Source organism: Ixodes scapularis, unplaced genomic scaffold, assembly GCF_016920785.2.
Source record: "Ixodes scapularis isolate PalLabHiFi unplaced genomic scaffold, ASM1692078v2 ptg000830l_1__unscaffolded, whole genome shotgun sequence".
NCBI classification, from domain to species: Eukaryota; Metazoa; Arthropoda; class Arachnida; order Ixodida; family Ixodidae; genus Ixodes; species Ixodes scapularis.
The window spans coordinates 468,982-485,161 of record NW_024610048.1 but is presented as its reverse complement, the minus strand read 5'-3'; positions in this window follow the sequence as shown (position 1 = coordinate 485,161).

Below are 16,180 nucleotides of genomic sequence, written 5' to 3'. Positions count from 1 at the left end.
CCTACAGCAACAACAAAAGACCAGGTAACCAGACATCGAACGCACCCTCGCAGCTCGGAGATTGGTCACTTGAAAGGAATACAAAAGTGTAACTTTATGCACTCTCCCCTTTCCCCCATTTTTAAACTGAACAACGAGTTCAACCTTCACGAAGAAGGACTGGTAGTTTTCAAGACTGAACTTCCAAAAGCACTACACTCTTCTCCACTTACTTGTCTTGCGGACAGCAATATCTCGAAGTAACTTTTGTTAAGTTCGAACAAAGGGCTTCGTTAGATTGAAACGTGTAAGGTTGTTGTAAAACGCTTGTGGAATGTTGGGTAACCCATACATTTGGCTTGTCTGAATTGCTCCCCACAAGCATAGATGTCGTGAACCAATCAGATTTTTTTTTTTAAACTGAATATATCAACATATAGAACCGTGCTTCCGGTCCTTGCCTTCTCCTGGTGTCCTTCCATCACGGCATGTAACTCCGTATGTTGCCACTTGATAGGATATACGAATAAAAAAAAAAGTTCGTTCAACCTAACTAAATATGGAAATTATCAAAATAGAAAAATAACGTATATGTAGCGATACGTTCCATTTTTTAATCTGCAACGAAGACGATTAACATTCTCACAAATGGAACTTGAAACGGGAAGGCGTTCCGAAAATCAAAAGGAATGAGGAACCAGCTTTCCTCTTTTTGAGGAACGTCTACAACACTGGGCTACATAGATGCTTGTTTGCATTAATGAAAACATGACGTGGTGGGTAACGATGACCCAGTGTTCACGAGTGAGCTCTATCGGCTCTCGGAGAACTCGTTCCAAGCCCGGTCGTCACAGGCCAACTGGTCCTAGGTGAGCTCGTCAGGGAGGCCAACTCGTCACAGGGCATCTCGTACCAGGAATCGTCGTCACGCCGGAATAATCGTCACAAGGAGCACTCGCGTCACGGCGTGGAGTTTGACTGTAGAACAACGAATTTACTTCCGTTTATTCCTATGAAGTATTTAACACGCCGTGTTGGCAGCTGTGATTAAAACATAAAGCTGAAATCTAAATAAATATAACTAAATGCCACCACACGGTTTAGAACGTACAAATGACAAATGCAATTTTATTGAGCTTTCACGGGCCATTACGTCATAGAACTAAAAACCGGATATTTCTAGCAATATTTCAAACATGCAGAGATGAGATTCGGTGAAGTGCTCCTCTAGAACTCTATATATCCGCTCATTCACATCTTTATATTTCTGTGCGAGACGCGGCGGCGGTTGTCCCGCGTCTAGCTGGGCCATCTCCAGTTCTTGTAGTGCTTTTTCATCCTCTAGACCCCTCAGGAAGGCCCAGAGGTTGGGAAAACAGCAGTCGATGACGGACTGCAGCAAGAAACAGAACAAGTGTAGGTTAACATAAAATATAACAAATAATGGCTCTAGCATATTAAAATTGTCAGGACCAAAGCAACTGTAACGCATCTGGAAGCCTCGATGCCAGGCTTCGACAGCTTTGTTCGTGCGTTGCATATCTTGCTGCACGGCACCATGCGCCGACCATAGGCTTTCTGGGAACATGGCAGTCTGAACTTCGATGCCACTTCGGCGTCCAGCGTAGGTATCTTCGAAGTACATGGCCAGATCGACGGTCTCACCACGAAAGACCTCAAGAAGCTCGTCAAATATCTGGAGCATTGGCAGTGGCAGGAACGCCAACGCGGGTAACATTTGCATCAAGAAAATAAATACTTATTGGCATATACCTCGATGGAATATTTTATTGTCTTGACATGCACCTTTGTTATTCTGTGATCATATGTATTTTTAAACCTTTTTCTGGCACATGAAGAAAAGAGGCGGAAATACCTTTTTGTATGCACTACATGTATGCTATAAGAATGCAGATGAACGATCTGTACTAATTAAACGAAATAAGTAATGAGAGCACGTAGAAGATCTAATAAACGAATTAAAAATTCGGCGTTTAAAGCTTGTTCTGGTGATCGGGCTCGGCAATACTATGAATTTGTGAAAATATGCTACAGGTCGTTTTCAGATAAGATCGAAGAACCAAGTCCGGAGACCATTTTTAAATTTGATGAAAAAAATATTTTGCTAGCTCCATGCGCGGAAAAATAAAACCGATACTTGTTTTGGAAAAAAATGTTTTGTCTTTGCGAAAAACATTGGTAGGCACCCTCTCAGTCACGTGTGCGTTTTGCGCATCGCACGATGTAGCCATTTCGGGCTGCTTCCCCAAAAAGTTGTCCTGGCTACGGGTCTAGAAGTATTTATTGACAAACTAGGAATAAGAAGCATCGACAAAAAGTATTAATCACCGACTATTAGGGTCGTTATTTTAAAAAGCAAAGTCGCAAATACGTCACATTGCGCAATAAAGCTCTGGATTAAAGATTTTTTTCTCCGTATCTATAGAAGCTAAGGTCTGCAAGCGTTGCCCGTGTGTTGCGCTATACATGGTTCATATGTGCATTAAATATTGTTGTCCTGGTTAGCGGGAGAAATTTACAAGAATCGCTCACACAGGGCCTTTTAACTAAATCTGCCTTATTTTGAAAATCATTTTTTTTTAAAAAGGCCATCTTCAATATTCTTTATACTTTCCGACATTAACGTTTATAATATGTACTAACAGAATCTGCAAAAACATCTTGCAATATTTGTGTGGCTTTTAAGTTATCAAGCGAGAAATATGGCCAAATTGACACCAACGCAGTTGCCATAAATGGCGCGTGCACATACCCATTCTTCACAATTTCATTATTATACTAAAAGTAGAAAAATGCTACGGGGTAGTCAAGAAAAGATAAATTGAGAGCAGAGAGGTGGAGGGTAGTTTTGAAGAGAAAATTCCTAAAACATTATCGTACAACCGACCCAGAAATGCTCATGGGCGAAAGCGATCGAGAGGCGCCACCTTGTTCGTTTCAGCGTGCTTGGCGAAGGCATCTGGGAAGCGGTGTGCTCACTGACAGTAGCGGAAGCATCAAGTAGGATCCGATGTGGTTGGTCGCTTCCGTTCTCTCCAATAAAATAGCGCACAAGAAAACAGTTTAAACACTACACTTCCACTTCCCAAAATACAAAATATTTTACCTGCATTGCTCTTCACGCTCGGACGTACTCTCAGTATGTTGGTCTCAGTTGGATCCCTAGCATTAGTGTGAGTCCCAGTTACGGCCACTACAGCACTAATGGACTCCTCAGTAATTATCGTTGTCTTGCAGATGGTACGATCCCGACACACCCAGTAAACACCAGCACCGCATCTTCTGCTAACTGTATAGGAGAACCTCTGGTAGAGTAGCAAAGGAGCCCCACCCTGAGCTTTCGTTACTTCCATACTCTGCGTGGAAATACGTCAAGTTTTTCCAGAGTGCAGTGAATGTCATTCTATGATGGATGTCATTCACAGAGTGCAGCCTTTTTATAACCCGCGTTTTTACCCTTTCTCCTCTAGGCTGAACTGGTTAAAATCCGAGTTCGATGTTCTTTTGTTAGATAAAGCATGATTAGTCTAAGAATGTATGAATGTTCTAAATTAGCGCAGCTGGTCGGGCTTCGTCTGTTACACGCGGGGACAGGACTCTTTCCCTTTGTGTAAAACGAGGGCAAGGAAAAAAAAACTTTTGCTACACGAGGACACTGTACCCTAGTCCATTTTTGTAAACCAAGGAAAAACGAATTCTCTCTGATACGGGGTCAACCTTGCAACCAGTGTTCCGGTGACGAATCGCGCCCCTTTGACAAGTGTTCCTTTGACGAAGGGACCTCGTACGAGGGCCGGTATGACCAGTTTTCCTGTGATGAGTGGGCCGGTTCCCGTGCGGGAGAATCTGTTCGGTGTCAGCCGGTCGTGGCTTCGTTGGTTGCGGACTTTCCTCTCATCGATTGCTCGTCGATCGAGTCTTCTGTTTGTTTAACATTAAGCTCCACTAAACGCCGTATGGATTACCTATGCATCTTCTGTTTCGTGCACTTTATTTCATGAGTAGGTTCCCTTTGTTTCTTTTGGTAGTAGTAAACGTTACAGTTCGAGCTAGCGCAGGAACCCTGCCAGCTCCGTGGTAGTATTTTGACTATGCAATGGTCCTTTTGTAGAAACATCGGTTCGAGACTAAATGCTTCAAGTACCCTCTCTTTAGTAGGGTACGTTGTTGGGCTAGTTGTTTCATCTTAGTAAAGCATATAAAATAGCGCAAAGAAGACAAGGACAAGAAGTATACAGGATAGCGCCTGTCCTTTATACTTCTTGTCCTTGTCGTTTTTGCGCTATTTTATATGTTTTACCCTCTCTTTCTTCTGGCCGAGCAGAGAGGGAAGATGGTTGCTTTTTGTCGACTTCGGGGAAGAAGATAACCCACGATTGAGACAAAGGCGAGTTTTGGGGAGCCGTATCAAGGTTAGACGGCTCCATTGGCGAGCAGGATGTGGCTGACCAAAAAGTTGAAATCTGGGCTAGTTGGTGTAGGCTAAACATAATGTAGGTAAAACAGCGCAGAACGACAAAGACTTGGCATAATGTAGGTAAAACAGCCCCTGTCCCGTCTTGATTGTTCCTTCCTTCTAGTCTTTCTCTTTCTGCGCTGTTTTACCTAGAGTATGGTTAAAGGGGTCATGAAACGATTTTTCAACTTTTTCCTGTTGGCTCGAACAAAAGTCGCTTTCCCCACCCCGTCCACTCCTAAGCTGACAGTGCTGTGAGAAGCTATGTGCGCGTTGGGCCAGCCACACTTTTGTCACGTGATGACGCTCCCTCGCGCATATCCACGTGCAGAGAATAAGGTCAGGTGATGAAAGAGAGGCGGCTGATTGGTCCTGCAAGCGCTTAGCTTTCACCGCACTGTCAGCTTAGGGGTGAAGAGAATAAGTGAGGTCCGGTATCGTGTGACGTGCGTTTAGGCCGGGTGACGCGCTTTGGGTACCGCGAATGTATCACAGTGAAAAGGCAGAGGGCTTTCGAAGGGAACAAGGTATGAAATAGTCCGCTGCATTTTTAAATTTTCGAGCTGAAAATCTGGCTTCTGCCTTTCTACCTTCTGTCTTTTGGACCACCTAAACGATATGATGTTAGTAAAATCCCCATCTAAATTTATTTATCCCAGCCTAGAATTCGTTTCATGGGCCCTTTAATGTGGCTAACGTTTTGGGTGTCGAACGGGTGGGAAAGGCCTTGCGCGTTGTTTTCTAGCCACTGAGATTGGCGGTGCGCATTTGCCGCCCAGGGGATCTCAGTGGCCGATTGCACATATTTCAACGCGATTACATTCGTACGACGGGTCGGGCGTTTTTCTTGTGAACGTGTTTGGCGCATTGTAGAGTTCCACATAAACGTGATGACCTATGAGACGTGGTCTCCGGAATTCTAGCTTGAGGAATTAAATACCTTATGTGAAGAAAATAAACTAATTTTGTTTGGTCAGGTGTTTCATTTCCAGTCATCGCGATATTTAGTTTGTGGGTCGCTCTACTATACTGCTGCCCAATCGGTCCCTGCCTGGTCCGCCCTCCCAAGAAGTCATACGAGCAAGAATGAATTCAAAACGTTTGACTGTTTCGGCTGGTTGCTGAAGCCTTGCCGTTGCAGTCCTCGTCCGTGTGTCTTGCCCCAGTGCCTGGCGGAATCCCTCGTGCACTCTGTCACGCGCACCGGGCCGCCGGCCACCGCTCCTGCCCCCTCCCGCGCCGTCGTCCTCCTCGGCTTCCCCCCTCAAGGCCCGGTCTTCGGGGGGCCCCGGGTGCTCACTGGTTTTGGCCGAGGAGTTGTTCCACCTCGGCCATGATGGCATCGTCGGAAGTCGAGGGGGACGGAGGGGGCGTGGACGACACTGGCCCGATGGCTTGGGCCGCAAGATGTGGTGGCGGCCGATGTTGTGGGGGCCGTCGTGGTGGCGGGTTCGATAACAGCGGCTGCGCCAGCCGGTGCGGCGGCACGGTTTTCGGGTGGCCGGGCTGGCTGGACGGAGGCCAAGGCAGCGGGAGCCAGGAGGTCCGGGCGGCTTGCCCTCAGAGTCTGGACCGCTGCCGCCACGTTGTCCGGGAGGGGCTGTGCCTCCAGCAGGTCAGAATGGAGTCGACCTGCTTCGTGGGTTTCCAGATGTATTATCGGGACCCCGCACAGCCAGCAGGTATCAGGCGCTCCCAAGACCCGTGGCGCCGCCGGCTGCGTGTGGCCATGGAACGGGAGTGGGACTTGGTGGTCGGGCTGGCCAGGCGTTGGTCTGGGTTGATGCTTCCAACGCCGGCGGGAAACGAAGTGGACCGCCCCTCCTTCCTCCCACGCCGTCCACGTGGCCACGGTGTGGCAGGGGGGCCGACGCCAGGCAGGTCCCCCGGTCGTAGACGGACCCGCTCCGTGGTGCGGGGGCTCCGTCGCGGACGGCCCTGCCTGGTGCCGCGATGTTGCTGCGGACGGCCCTGCCCCGTGCTGCGCAGGCCTGCCGGCTGCCGGGCTCGCGGTACCTGCGGAGCCCGGGCGGCGCTGGCCCGCTCCGCCGTTCGGCCATCCCCGGTGTTGACGCCTCCCTGGGCGGCCGCCCCGAGGGTTTGGTCGACCGGACCACTGGGGTCCAGCCGCCCCGGGGCCTGGCCCGTCCGGTGGGCCTAATGGGTATGGCCCCCTGGGGCGGTTTCTCCAAGGAGGCATCCTGTGTATAAAGAACACTGTCAGACACCGGAAAATCATCACTTTCTGTGGCCGAATGTGGCGGCGGCGGTAGTTTTCATTCACTATGTTCCCCATCGCGACGGTAATACCCCTTCAAGTCCGCGATGTGAACTGGACCCGACTCCTCATTTGTATCACACCGAGTGAGTTTATAAGTAAGCCGTGACATTCGCGTCTTTACCTCATAGGGCCCTTCCCATCTGTGAGCAAGCGATGCGGCGAAACCGCTAGCTGCGTTACTCAGAGGGTGGGTTCTTCTCAGGACCAAGTCACCAACCTTGAATTCCAAGTGCGTATGGCTCCTGTCACACTGCGCCGCTTGCTCGATCCTTGCGGCATCAAGATTCTCTGTGGCTTCGTGCAGCGCCCCAGACAAGCGGTTCGTTAGCTGGTCCGCGTACCTAGAGAGCGGGCGTCCTGGTGTTCCTTGGTTGCTCCGTAACTAGTTCTCTAGCGGAGACGGGATCTCTTTACCCAGGTTCAGAAACGCTGGCGTGAAACCAGTCGATCTGTTCACGGTATTCCGGATGGCAAAACCCATCTCAGCGATGTGCTCATCCCAGTCTCGGTGTCTCTCCGTTAGTGCGATCAGCATGCTTTTGATATTCCGATTCACACGCTCAGTGATATTGGCTTGGGGATGGTACGGTGTTGTCCTCTTGTGCTTTATGTTCAGCGCCAAGCAGGAGTCCACGAACACTTTACTAGTAAAATAACTAGCGTTATCACTAATGAGACACCTGGGTGTTCCGAAGCGCAGGAAAGTATCTAGTAACATTTCCCAGATCCGCTCTGAAAGCAGCTTCCTCAGTGGGTACAGCTCTGCCCACTTTGAGAAATGATCGGTAATAACCAAGAGGTACTGGTTTCCCCGCGGACGTCTCGGCAGTGGGCCGATGATGTCGCAAGCGACGATCTCCCACGGGTACTGACTCTCCACCGACTGCATCAAGCCCGGAGGCTTGCCCCCTCTGGGCTTCGCTTTCTGGCAGGCTGGACAGCTGCGGGCGTATCGGAGTGCGTCTTGCCTCATCCCCGGCCAGGTCGCGGCGCGGCATAACTTATGAAAAGTCTTGCTGCCACTGCCATGACCTGCCAGAGCCGAGTCGTGGAAGTACCCGATAAACCTCTTCCGTAGCTTCCTGGGAATCACCACCCTGAAGGGAGACTCATTACCCTCCTCTTCATCGATCGTTGGGATCTAGCGAAGCAATAAGCCGTCTTCGCCCAGCAGATATGAATCAAATTGATCATTAACTCGACCGCCAGCCTTCCCGGTGTCGACCGCAATTTCAGCCAGTTTACCCAACACTCGCTGGCAAAAATTATCTGCTTTCTGGGCCTCGACAAGCTCTTCCTTGCTGACCACTTCACCCCAAGCGACGATCCTTTGCTCCTTCGTGCCGCGCGCTAAGGCTGCTACGAGTGCCGGTTGCTTCGCCTCCACCCAACCGTCCGTGAGGGACCTCACCCCTGCATCCGGAGACATTCTCCTGTTCTTCCCGCGCTTCTCGTTACACTCTGGTTGCGTCACCTCCTCCCAACCACCATCCTGGGGCGCCCGAGAGAGCGCATCCACGACCTTGTTGGTCGATCCCTTTCGGTACTCAGCCGTGTACGAGTAGCGCTGCAAGGTTAGTACCCAGCGGGCCAGCCTTCCCGCGGGCTCTTTTAGCCTCTGAATCCAGGTAAGTGCTGCGTGATCAGTCTGAATAACGAGAGTCGTACCGTCTAAATAGAGGTCGAACTTCTTCAGAGCAAACATGACGGCCAACCCCTCCTTTTCCGTCACGCTGTAGTTGCGTTCCGATAATGTGAGCGTTCGACTAGCGAATGCCACAGGGCGCAACTGTCCATCGTGCTCCTGTAGCAATACTGCTCCGACACCGTAGTCGCTCACATCTGTCTGCACAACAAAATGCCGATTAAGATCTGGTAACCGAAGGCTAGCGGTGCTTGCTATTGCCCTCGCGAGAGACCAGAAGGCAGCAACCTGCTCTGGACCCCAGACCCACCTCGAGCCTTTCCGGAGCAGCAGATTCAATGGCCACGCCAGCTCCGCGAACATCGGGATGAACTGCCGGTAAAAGCCAACCATCCCCAGAAACCTTTGAAGGCTCTTTACATCGTGCGGTGGTAGATAATCGAAAATGGCCCTCAATTTCTCATCGTTCGGCTTCAAGGTACCATTGTCTACGACAAAGCCCAAAAGATTTACCTTTGAGGCGGCCAGTTGCACCTTTTTTGAATTAATTGTTAGACCGGCCTCACTCATTCGCCTTAAGACAATCTCGAGATGAGTTAGGTGCTCTTTGAACGACTTGAAGAATACCACAACGTCATCCATGTAGGCCATGGCGAAGTTAAATTTCGCATCGCCCAGCACGATGTCCATGAGCCGTTGGAAACTCGACGGCGAGTTCGACAATCCAAACGGAAGACGCGTAAACTCAAATAACCCCCTGTAACAGGTGAACGTCGTCTTTTGGACATCGTCTGGCGCCACCTGGATCTGGAGAAAGCCCCTGCTACAATCCAGCGTGGTGAAAACCCTCGCGCCTCCAAGCGAATACGTTATAGACTCAATAGAGGGAAAAGGATACGCGTCCCTTCTAGTGACCTCATTAAGTCTTCGGTAATCAACGCAAAGGCGCGCGGTGCCGTCTTTCTTTGGCGCCAAAACTACTGGAAACGCGCAGGGACTCTGCGATGGCCGCACCGCCCCTGTGTCCAGCGGGAACGCGACAGAACAGCACACGACAAAACAGCACGCGACAAAACAGCACGGTCAAAACAGCACGCGTGAAAACAGCACATGTTCAAAACAGCACGGCGACAAAACAGCAGGCGTCAAAATAGCACGCGACAAAACAGCACAGCGTCAAAACGCAAAGCGACAGAAGAGCACGTGCCAGAACAGCACGGCGTCAAAACAGCACAGCGACAAAACAGCACGTAAGTAGCAACTTCGAGCGCACTCTTCACCTCCCTCTGCGCGAATATTTTCGAACCTCCTTAACCCTTTCATTTATTGTCGCTAGGTTATAAAGATATTTATTGTCTATTTCATTGCTAAGTCAGTGTCCCGACTGGTGCTGCTGTGTGATTGCTAAAAACAAACGAAGTTAGCAGTAGTTACTACTACTTAACTGCACTGATCTCTGAAGAGATTAGTTAGAGGTGATATCTTCGCGTCAATGTGGCCGCGTTGTCAGGTCTTTTTTTTTTTTTTTTTTTTTTTTTTTTAGATCCAGCGAAGGAGGAAAAGTTATTGGAAAAAAGAAATCCATAAGTTCAAGTTATGAACCGTCTGGTTTTCGGCGGTCCGGCGAGGGTACTCGTCGTTTCGTAATTACCACCTAAGCGTAAAACGTCCCCCCCCCCCCCCCCAAAAAAAAAAAAAAAAAAAAAAAAACCGGGAGATGCGCCGATTACAGATGCATTGATAGAACCGGGAAGATAAGGCAACTTAATGTCGAGCGAATTCAAGATGTACCATGGACACGGATTCTGCGGGGTTCATTCGTCGTGAGCAAAATATTCCGGAAACACGCAGCTGCAGCTTGCAGGCGAGAAGTATTTTTGAGTTAAATTCACAGATTATTGCCGACGAAGGGCCTCGATCGAATGGAAACCGGTGAAGCAGAAACATGCCATAGCCTGAATGCTGTTGCCGTACAGCATGGGCTAACGCTAAGCACACCGTTGCCGCACACACTTCTTTTTTTTTTCTTTTAACAACTAACAACAACACGTTGCCGTGCGATTGATTCATTTATTTTAGACGATATCACCAGCAAACTTGCGCGTCAATGTTAGCAGAACTGCTCTAAAAATAGCCATAATACGCACCAGCGGGGCCTTCGGTACTGCCCACGGAGCCTTCATGTGCCCATCGAGTATGCTCCCCACTCCCAACTTGCTCCAATGAGAACGGATTCGACATATGGGCCGTCGACGAGTTGACCATGGAGGAATTGGCCTAGACTCTCCGCTCCTTTACAGTGCCTACTTTGAGACATGCATTTTTAACTCCGTACACTCTATTTAGGGTTCAGCGTTTTCGGCTTAAACTGATAAAACCGGTAAAAGTACGACGAAATATTTTTTACAAATCCGGTTTTAACTGAAAAAGGTCAGTATTTTCGAGGGCGTTTGGAGGGGTGGGTGGGGAAATGTGCCTCATTACTGACCGTATGACCACTTCCTTTCGCAGTTTTCAGCTTGTCTCCGAGATCGGTTCAACTTTCAACAAAAGTTGAACCGACGTAATGGTCTTCAGGACGAAATCTGGGCTTTTCACCTGATAGGGATTTGTGTGCCGAATTCTTTGTTCAAAAAAGAGAGTTTAATCGTGGACTGTACAATGAAATTAAAGGGTATCCGTAAATGCCGCACATTTTTTAACCATCCCTAGCTTCCGTCTACTAGAGGAGGGCATAAATACGCTTGCATTATTGTCATTTCTTGGTCTGCGCGAATGAACCACCTCTCGCAGTCGTGAAAATGGGGGAAAGACGCACTGAGTACAATGCTTGGAAATTTTTGGATTTTGATATTTGCCTCTCCGACCGAAGTGGTATTAAAACTCATGCTCGTCCTGCGTACAAACATGAGCCCACGACGATGATATCAGATCACGATAGGGCCCCATTGTGTCTTGCAGAACAGGTCGCGTCGGCTGCCACAGACAGCGACAAATAAGAAATACAGTACCTGATTTACTTACTATTGATTTTAAACAAACGCCTTTAAATATTGCATTTTCGGCAGCATACTGGTTTTCGTCAATAAACCGAAAAGAACTGAAAAGGTTTTGCGTCTACAAATATTTTCAGCAATAAACCGAAAACTTCTGCTTGTAATAAAAACCGACAAATGTACGCCGAGTTTTAAAATAAAAAAAAACGAATACGCCAAACCCTAGCTCTATTGTAAATGTCCTGTTTTGACGCTGCGCTGTTCTGACGCTGTGCTGTTTTGACGCCGTGCTGTTTTGGCACGCGCTCTTCTGTCGCTTTGCCGTTTTGGCGCTGTGCTGTTTTGACGCGTGCTATTTTGACGCCTGCTGTTTTGTCGTCGTGCTGTTTTGACGCTGTGCTGTTTTGACACGTGTTGTTTTGACCGTGCTGTTTTGTCGCGTGCTGTTTTGTCGTGTGCTGTTCTGTCATGGTGCCGTGTCCAGCATCTCGTCGAGAGCAGCGTCTAGGAGGGCCCGTTTATGTACGCTTAGTGGTCTAGGATTACACCCCCACGGCCTGGCCTCTCCTGTATCTATCTTATGTTGTAAAACAGTCGTAAGCCCCGGTCTCTCGGTAAACATAGCTGCGTGTTGGGACAAGGCGTTCGCTAGCATCCGCCGTTGGTCGGCGGGCCCATCGAAAGACGCAATTATCATTTCGACGTTCCCGGGCACGACTCGCGCAGCTAATACCTGCTCCTGGTGTGACGCAGCGAGCGAACGTTCCATTCCCTGCACCAGAGATGATGGGGCAACAAAGGGAATAAGAGGAGAAAACGCACTATAACGATACCCGTTGTTCCTCAAGTCCAGGATTATGCCCTCACGACAGACGAAGTCCTGCCCCAAAATAACAGGAATTGACATACCGGGCAAGTAAACGAAACGTTGCCTCCTTCGTCTGCAGTCAAGGCCAAGGTGAAGGCGCATCGCCCCTTGCGCTTCGGCCAATCTTGTCGCTAAACGCAGCGGAGTTACAAGTTCCCGCGCGCAAAGGTTCCTGTTACGGCAGTCCTCGCACACATTATCGCCAATTAGAGAAAGGGTAGAACCGGTGTCAATTAGTGCCGAATATTCTCTACCACCGATCTCTACACGCACGTACGGGCCCTTCTCAGGTGTCGTGCTCTGAGCCCGACACGCCGACGGGGCCATCGCCACGCGGTCGCCGGCCACAATTTCAGCCCTGTCGGCACACTGATACTGGGCCTCGGCAGCGGCCGGCAACCTCGACTCAGAGGACCTGATTAGTGGCGCCGGCTTCTGGCGTTTCCCTGGGAACCCTGAGAACCAGACACTACACACGTGCAATGCCGCCTGATGTGCCCAGGACGGTGACAGTTGTAACACCTGACTTGTGGCCGGTCGTTACGCGCAACCTGTCTATCGTTACCCTCACGCAACACTTCATTTGTGGCAAACCGCGATGAGTCATGATTCCCGCGACTGTCGTGACCAGTCGCGCCTCTGCGGTGGTTGACCTTTACGCCACCCCTACGGGTCTGCACTCGGGCCGAGTTTGCGTTTGCTGCCCTGCGCCTTTGCTCGTAAGCGAAGGGGTCCAAAGCCCGGGGCGTTATAGTTACCCCGTGACCGCGCTCCGCAACGGCCCTATACGCTGTCCGCGACTCAACGTGAGTGTCTGCGGCGCGTCCTGCCGACGCGCATCTTGGCTCTAGGGACTCCTCGGCCCTCGGAGGGGGGCGGTACTGCAGCTCAGCGAGCAAGCCCGCTTGGACCGTTCGCGCCTCTCTGGCAAGTGCCTCCAGATCCGCGAAATCCCGTCCGCGCAGATAGGCTTTGAATCTAGGGTGACATTGCCGTATCGCTCTAGCTACCTTCTCTGCGTCGGACGCGGATGGCTCGGCCCTCGAGTAGAGCTCCTGGAGCGCGCGAACGTACTCCACGAGGCTCTCGTCGGGGTGCTGAGTGCGATTAGCTAGTTCGTCCCTAATCCGCATCTCGTAATCAGGGGGCAAAAATTCCTCCCTAAACCGCGTCCGGAAGTCCGCCATCGATAGAAACGGTCGTTGCAACCGTCTCCAGCGCGACGCGTCGCGCTGGAGACGCGACGCTCCCAACGCGGCTACATACGCATCCAAGTCCTGTAAGAAATCGTGGACCGATTTCCCGTCGGAATATCCCGCGTAGGTCGGCGTCGGTACGGACAACCGCGGTCGGGGCAGAGACATAGGCGCGGCACTCGCGACTCCTGGAGTCGTCGCGATTTGTCGCGAGAACGTCTCCATCATCGCCGTCATGGCGCGCATAAACTCGCCGACGTCTGCCGCGCCTCCAGCTGGTGGTAAAATCCCAGCATCTGGAGATGCTCGCGTACTAGAGCCTTCTCCGGCCCCCGCAGCGTCAGTCGGTTCCTGAGTTCCGCTCTCAGACGAGTCGTCTTCGTCCCTATTGGGGGTCGACCTCGTCTTGGGGGGCATCGTTAGCGTTTACTCTTCTACACCACGCTGAACGCTCAATAGATCTGTGTGACTCCCCGGGACGAACAGAACAAGCAGCAGACCAATCGGGCCCCACGTTGGAAGCGCCAGTTGTGTGGGTCGCTCTACTATACTGCTGCCCAATCGGTCCCTGCCTGGTCCGCCTTCCCAAGAAGTCACACGAGCAAGAATGAATTCAAAACGTTTTACTGTTTCGGCTGGTTGCTGTAGCCTTGCCGTTGCAGTCCTCGTCCGTGTGTCTTGCCCCAGTGCCTGGCGGAATCCCTCGTGCACTCTGTCACGCCCACCGGGCCGCCGGCCACCGCTCCTGCCCCCTCGCGCGCCGTCGTCCTCCTCGGCTTTCCACAAGTTTGAACGGGAGACTTGAAAACACCAAAGAATGGGCCTCAGCTGTCGTAGATATTCAGTTGAATAAACATGAAGTGGGACTTTCACAAAGGCCTTATGCTTACAGCAACCGTCATGGCAATGTTAAATATGTATGTGTCTTTCTTCATCTGGTCCATCGTCCTCTGCGCTGTTTTAATTCTCATATACGTCATACCAACTGGCCGAAGCTTCAACTTTAGCACCGTTTAAACAATTTACTCACCATTAAAATATAAAAATTACTTTTAGAACTGAGTGCAGTGACAGTTGAAATGACTTCAGCCTACCAATTATTTTGAATTTATGGATAGCTTTCACACAGTTGAAGCAATGTGGCAACATTATAAAGTGGTGTGTGTATGTTCATAGAGCTGGAAGTTAGTGAGCCTCAATGGGCGTCTGGTGTCTCACCTGTAGATGAGCAATTTAGCCAATGCAGTAAGACTGCTAGCCTGGGGTCTTTAACGTGCACCCCGCAGTAATGATACACGACCGCACGCCGGTACGATGCTCATCCAGATCCAAACGGGCAGGGTGGGGATTGAATTCAGGATCCCTGCGTTCTACAGAGCGAGCTTTCGCTCCATGTGGTCCAAGCTGGTGTGCGCTAGCCCACTCGGCGTCCGATCCCCCCGTAGAAATATTAATTTGGAAATTTGTTCGGACCAACTAGTGGTGCGCAAAAAATATTTAAAGAAAACGTGTGCAAGTGGTGGCAGGTGACGTTGTGTCATGTACTGTGCAAGTGGTCATACTGCGCACGCTGATGAGGACTGGAATAGCGATTCCTCTTACATTCTTGAGCGCATCAAAAGCTAAAGCTTTTACACGTACTGCTCACGCTGTAAGTTTTACATTTTCGTAGTACTTTATTATATTCAGGCGTGGTGTAAGCTGTGTCTTGTGATTGCTTGCAATAAAGCAAGTGGAATCATTATAACTTTGGGTGGCTAAACCAATCCACGTGCTGTCACCTGACAATCTTCTTGGTCAATGGCTTTCCTGGGCTTGCCGGAAAACGCGCTCTGACAATAAGATTTTGCCACGTGATTTTATGCGGCCACATTTGTTCTTGATATTGACGCTCTCAGACAGCTGTTCTTAGGCGCTGCCGTAACCGACCTTCAGTTTTTGTTTCCTCTTATTCTGTTGCCTTCACTTCACCATTACCACAGCAGGACAGATTATCACCACTTTAGGTTGTACGGCGTAATTCTCCCCAGCATAGGCCTCTGTGGAGGCTCATAAAATCCCGCTTCGCTGGCTCGGCATTTCGGTAAAACAAGAGAATATCGGTTATGGCGGCTCAATCTGGCGCGTGTTTAAAGCATCTATACACTAACCTTCACCAACGCGAGCTTCCACATATGAAAATTCTGTATTGATGTTCGCAGTCGGCAGTAATGTAGGTTTTCATCTAATTCGGGCTGAATCGCCATGCCAATTAAAACCAAATCAATATGGACAAAAGAGAGCGTGGTGACGCGAAAAGTGGTTGGCACTGCGCATTTGCAGAAGGCAAGCTTTTTTTCACCATAAGTGCGAGCGAAGCGGGAACTATACGCGCCAGTATTGTGCCCTGAAATACTCCTTTACTGAACAAACACGTGTGCTCGGAAGATGTCTAAATCGTTTCGTTGAAACACGTTTACTTAAAACGAAAGAAACACACAAGAGGTCGAAACAGACGACACAGCTTTCGACTTGCAACTACAGATTTACTGGGGCGGCTCGCCGCTCAGAGATCGACTTGGGGAGGCGATGGGGAAAGGAGGGAGGGGGTTGAGGGGAGGTGTAAGAAACACAGGGAGACCGTTCCGGGGGCGAAACACGTTTAGTATGGACAAGTTTTCGTGGACACACAATTCATTGAAATATTTCATGAACATAAGTTTCGTCGATACTGGGATGTTTGGTGGAAACACTCCGCG